The 6,108-nt window shown below is 47.2% G+C and overlaps 1 pseudogene; it reads right to left on the reverse strand.

Moving 5' to 3' along the window:
- Nucleotides 1–515: 515 nt before the first annotated feature.
- Nucleotides 516–4,685, reverse strand: LOC143932983 (DNA-directed RNA polymerase III subunit RPC5 pseudogene; annotated as a pseudogene).
- Nucleotides 4,686–6,108: the final 1,423 nt, after the last annotated feature.

The following is a 6,108-nucleotide window of genomic DNA, read 5'->3' on the forward strand; positions in this document are numbered from 1 at the left end:
CCGTCTCCCCATTGGTCGGGTGGGACGGCTCAGGACATCCCCCCTTTCGGCAATTGGACCCCTTCGGCATCCATACCATTTGCGCTCCTTTTTGAGGTGCAGGCGGCTCCATTTGTGCATTGGCGGCGTTCCTCCTCATTATGGAGCCACCACTAGGCTTAAACACAGAGTTAAACCTCCAGGTTTTTCTGGACAGCTAAGTATATTCCACTTACCAGCCACATACCCGAATTAGAAATGACCTCCAATTCCTCTTATGTGTGTTCTAGTCCCTATCTCTAGCTAGATAGCTGATAGCTAGTAGTCCCTACTAATAACAAATCAAGACCATTTTGTCTGCTCCTATCATGTCTCCCCCTCGCTATATATATATTTATCTCTCTTTCCTTTTTATTTCTCCTTTTCTTCCTTTCCTTTTAGCCCTCACTCCTTTCCCACCAGCCCCTGCAGGCCATGCAGCTAACTGTAACTTGTTTCTTTGGGAATGGTTGTATGATGGTGCTGGAGCAGTACAGCTACATCCTACTAGGTTCAACTGTGAGGATTCTAGAACTATCAGGACTGCACTGTTCCTTAAGATACCACATACTTCCATAACTCACACAACAGCCCTTCAACACTTTGACCAGCTGTGGCTTTGTGAGATCCTCTCCAAAATCCTGGCTCAGCCTTGTCTGGATCATATTCCAGCGCTGACAACGTGCTTTGGAGAGGAGCATATCTTGCCTATCCTTATCATAGTCTTCTTCACTGGTCCACAGGACAAACACCTTCTGTTCATCAGGGAAAGCAGTGCCCTGAAGAGGAAAAGGCACCATAGTCGGTTTACAGCCAGAGATTAAACTGTTTCCTGAGACATTTTGTCTGAGATTTCACTAAAGTATGTACAGGAGGATGACTGGCTAAATGAAGATTAAATAAACGCTTAAAGCATTTGTTAACCCCCCCCAAAAAAAGGATCCTGCTCATTTAAAGCATGTTATATGACACAGTGCACAGTGATCCTGTCAGTTTCTCCCCACCCCTCTGTAAACTGACCACCGTGTATCATGGCTGCTGAGATCAGACACTGTTGTCAGTTTATGTGCCTTAGTCATCAGCAGCCTGCTATCTGCTCTCCTCTCTGCTCCTGTGTCCTCCTCCCCCCTCCCCTCTCTGTCTGTGTGTGAGCTGCCCCTCCCCCCTCCTGCTGCTCTCATAATACTAACCTGAATACACCATCAGCACTTCCTCCTATTGCAGTGTCCCTCTCTGTGAATGATTTATAAATATACATGCTGTAAATACCTAATTTAAGAGCCGAGATTGTGATCACATGACCAGCCAGCTCTCTCCTCCTCTCCCCCTCCCCTCCAGACAGACATCAGCAGAGGAATCTCCGCCCCGCCTGCTGCATCTCTCAGAGGAGGAAAAGAGAAAGCTGGACGGTCATGTGATTGCAATCTCGGCAGTAAACTTAGGTATTTGCAGCATTTATAAGAAAAATGTAAACCGCGCTAGGAAAAATAGTGTAAAACTAACAGACTAACAAAATAGGCAGCAGCAATAAATGCGATGTAGCACTCAACAGCAATAGAAAAATATATAAAGCTGCGCCAACCCTCTAATATGTGTAATGTGAGATAATAAAAATAAAAACTATAATTAATTAACAGATAAATAATTAATACAATTATGCAAAACACCTCAAATTGTGTATAGATAGCAAAAAAAGCCAAAAAATGGCAAAAGAAAAAAGTCCAATCTAGGAAAAGTTCATAGGTGAATCCAAATAACGAACGTTAGTGTTCCTAAATAACAGCACCACAGTGGTTCAACACTTTCCAAAGCGCATGAAGTGCCCGTCACCATATGTTGAATGCGCTTACCAAAAAATATATGAAATGAAGCATATATATATATAGTCGGTGGATCACATCCAAGTTAACCTTCCTTCACTGGGTCAGCACTCCATCTCTTAGCGGTATTTCCAGGATAGTAATCTGTTCCGTGGTCTCAAAATAAAAACTCAGAGGCCCACAGAAAAGAAAGGGACTGACATAGCGTAATAACGTAGGAACAGTTTAATAAAATAAAAGTAATGCACTTACAAGTTCGTAGATAAAACACAGCATATAGGAGCAATGTAAAAAGCCGGCCGGCAAACAGGAGCCCGTCCTCCTCTCCTACAACGTGGTGGCGTCACTGCGTGCCTTCCCAGACGGGCTAAATGAAGATTAAATAAATGCTTAAAGCATTTGTTAACCCCCCCAAAAAAAAGGATCCTGCTCATTTAAAGCATGTTATATGACACAGTGCACAGTGATCCTGTCAGTTTCTCCCCATCCCTCTGTAAACTGACCACCGTGTATCATGGCTGCTGAGATCAGACACTGTTGTCAGTTTATGTGCCTTAGTCATCAGCAGCCTGCTATCTGCTCTCCTCTCTGCTCCTGTGTCCTCCTCCCCCCTCCCCTCTCTGTCTGTGTGTGAGCTGCCCCTCCCCCCTCCTGCTGCTCTCATAATACTAACCTGAATACACCATCAGCACTTCCTCCTATTGCAGTGTCCCTCTCTGTGGATGATTTATAAATATACATGCTGTAAATACCTAATTTAAGAGCCGAGATTGTGATCACATGACCAGCCAGCTCTCTCCTCCTCTCCCCCTCCCCTCCAGACAGACATCAGCAGAGGAATCTCTGCCCCGCCTGCTGCATCTCTCAGAGGAGGAAAGGAGAAAGCTGGACGGTCATGTGATTGCAATCTCGGCAGTAAACTTAGGTATTTGCAGCATTTATTTTTATAAATCACACACAGAGGGGGATACTACAATAGGAGGCAGTGCTGATGGTGTATACAGTTTAGAGTGGCTTAACAACCACTTTAAGTTCACTCATAGTCAATACATACTGCTACTTAAACATTGAAGCCACAAACGCATTAAGTTCTTTTGCTATTGAGCCTTTATCTCCTTTAGAGCAGTGGTCCCCAACCATTTTGGCACTGGGGACCGGCTGTGTGGATGAAAATTGTGCCAAGGACCGGGGGGGGGGGGGGGTCACGATTTTTCACGGGCAGTGGCTGGTGTTAGTGATTCAATCATCACGGCACCATGCTTGATATGGTGTCGGGGTGATCGAAGCACATTATTTCTATTATTACACTGCAGTAATAAATGAAATAGTTCATCTCGCCATAGTGTAGAATCAGTGGGAGCCCTGAGTGTGTCACTTACCACTGTCGCCTGCTGCTAGATGTGCCTAGTCACTTGCCACGCTGCCTGTCACCAGAAGCGGAATGTCACTTGCCACATCACCTGCCACACTGCCTGCCACAAGATGTGGATTGCCACCTGCCACGTTGCCTGTCACCAGATGCGGAGTCGGTGGAGCGCCCCTTGTGGTATGTCAGGCAGACAGCTGAGGGGGTGAACTACAAGTCCCAGCACACCTCAACTGTACTCCCAAACACAGCTCACCTATCACTGATGACGTCACATCTCTGTGGAATCGCCCCTCAGGGTGTCTCTCTCCTCATGCTGCAACTGGTCTCATCAGGCAGAGGGAGGGTCCGGGACTCCTTCGGCTCTCAGTCTCTGGCTCCACCCTTCTGCCATCCCTGATTAGCTGTCTGGGGGGCAGGCAATCTGCGCCGCTAAACAAGGAATCCTGTTTTCACACACCGAGGAGCCAGGGGAGAGCGGCGATGCGGGGCAGGCAGTATGAGATGATGTCATCTCTCTGCTCCCCGCTGCACCTCCGACAGACTGGCTTTGAGGGCGGAAGAGCGGTTATGCAGACTGAGCGGAGAGAGATGATATCATCTCTACTTGCCCGCCCGCTCGCTTTGTCCATCCACCCAGCGCTCTCATGCCGGTAGCCCAGCATGTGTCTTGCGGCCGCCCGCACCCGCGGCCCACCTGCAGAAGGGCCACGGCCCGGTAGTGGGCCGGGGACCGGGGGTTGATGACCCCTGCTTTAGAGACATGACTATTTACCGACTTGCATGAATTTTTATCCAAATGGATACTAATAACCAAACCATTGTTCAGATTGTCATATGTTAAGGTGTCCATGCTTTCCTCATCACTTAATGGTTCCTCTTTCATCGGACAAAACTGATATGTGGGAAATCTGCTAGGTTTACTGTCTTGACCTCTGCAAGTCCTTCTCTAACCTGCCTTGGTTTTCCTTGGCCTTCACTCTTGCAATGTTCACCACTTGGTCCACAGAGATATAGAGAGTATATGGAGCTGAAGATCCATTCCTCTTTTTTAGGCATCATACCTTCCTTTGACAAGTTGAACACCTCCCGCAGCTTGGCTTGTATTCCCTTCAACAGCATTTCTGCTTCTGAACCACATCTGGGTGCTTCTTTATAAGAGGCAACATGACCTCCCAGCCCTTTTTGATTCTTGGGATAGCCATTTGATCCAGGAATTCCTGCACATCTTCTATGTAGAGCATTTTCACAGCAGCCACACCTCTTTCCTTACCCCCCATCTCCCCCGGTCCTGAGTGAACTCCCACATAAGATAATCTCTTCCCCGACATACAACCTCTGCTGGAACCACACTGTGCAGGCTTGATGATTCCTTTGGATACAACACTTTTAACAATCCAATTCTCTTGGACCAACAATGCCATCTGCTGTATACATTGAAGAACTGTAATGGATTCTAATTGGAAGAAATTGTGCCCCATCGTTGGTGTAATTGGGAGAAATTGTGTCCCATTGTTGGTGTAATTGAGAGGAATTGTGCCCCATCATTGGTGTAATTAGGAGAAACTGTTCCCCATTGTTGGTGTAATTGGGAGAAATTGCACCCCATTGTTGGTGTAATTGGAAGAAATTGTGCCCCATTGTTGGTGTCAGTGGGAGAAATTGTGCCCCGTCGTTGGTGTAATTGGGAGGAATTGTGCCCCATCATTGGTGTAATTGGAAGAAATTGTGCCCCATTGTTGGTGTAATTTGGGGAAATTGTGCCCCATCGTTGGTGCAATTGGAAGAAATTGGGTCCCATTGTTGGTGTAATTGGGAGGAATTGTGCCTCATTGTTGGTGTAATTAGGAGAAATTGTTCCCCATCATTGATGTAATTGAGAGAAATTGCACCCCATCATTGGTGTAATTGGAAGAAATTGTGTCCCATTGTTGGTGTAATTGAGAGGAATTGTGCCCCATCGTTGGTGTAATTGGGAGAAACTGTGCCCCATTGTTGGTGTAATTGGAAGAAATTGTGCTCCATTGTTGGTGTCAGTGGGAGGAATTGTCCCCCATTGTTAGTGTCAGTGACCCCTTTGTTTCTTGTTTTGTACAGTGTTGGGTTTCTGCAATCTGAGGAGGGCTGCACCGCTTTATTCTTCCAGTCTGGGTTGCTGAGTGGTTGTGATACTTGTAGTCCATATTGCAGGCACCTTCATGATTTCTGAGCGCTGGATTGTGAAGTCCTCAACACACAGCCCTGGCCAATATTTCTGGTGCCTTGTTTTTGTCCTTCCTATATTTTACCTGCTCCTCTCCTCAGGTTTTGACCTCTCATTCTCAGCTCCCCCCAAACCAAAAACAACCCACAGAACAGAGAAAACTACCAATCACTTTACTCTGTGTTATGCTGCGCTTAGCCCAACTTTTACAGTAATTACTGAATTGACTGCGTGTTGATAAAGATTATTGACATGAAAAAAAAAACTCCGGTGTTCTGCCTAATAGAGTCCGGCCATCGATATGTGTCCGTTCCGTACTGCGCATGCGCAGTACGGAGCAGACGAAGCTTCGGAAAATCTCCGAAGCTGAACGGCGCCTGCGCCGTGAGTGGAGGAGGTAGCCCCACTATCCAAGCGGACATAGGGTTTAGAATTTTAGAGGGCCCCTCGCGGGCGAGCTTCGCTCGCCACGCTTCGGGCTCGGCCTCGCTGCGCTCGGCTCTTTTTTATTCTAACTCTATGTCCACTTGGATAGTGGGGATAGAACCTGGACTCACGGCGCAGGCGCCGTTCGTCCTCGGCAATTTTCGGAATCTGTGCTCCTGTGTACTGCGCATGCGCAGTACGCAGAGGACAGCATCTGATGGAGGACCCTAATTGACAAGACACCGGCGGACGCTGCCCTTAGTTGAAGCTGCAGG

This window comes from Lithobates pipiens, unplaced genomic scaffold (genome assembly GCF_037356315.1).
Source record: "Lithobates pipiens isolate NorthernLeopardFrog02 unplaced genomic scaffold, aLitPip1_a1.2 Scaffold_27, whole genome shotgun sequence".
NCBI classification, from domain to species: Eukaryota; Metazoa; Chordata; class Amphibia; order Anura; family Ranidae; genus Lithobates; species Lithobates pipiens.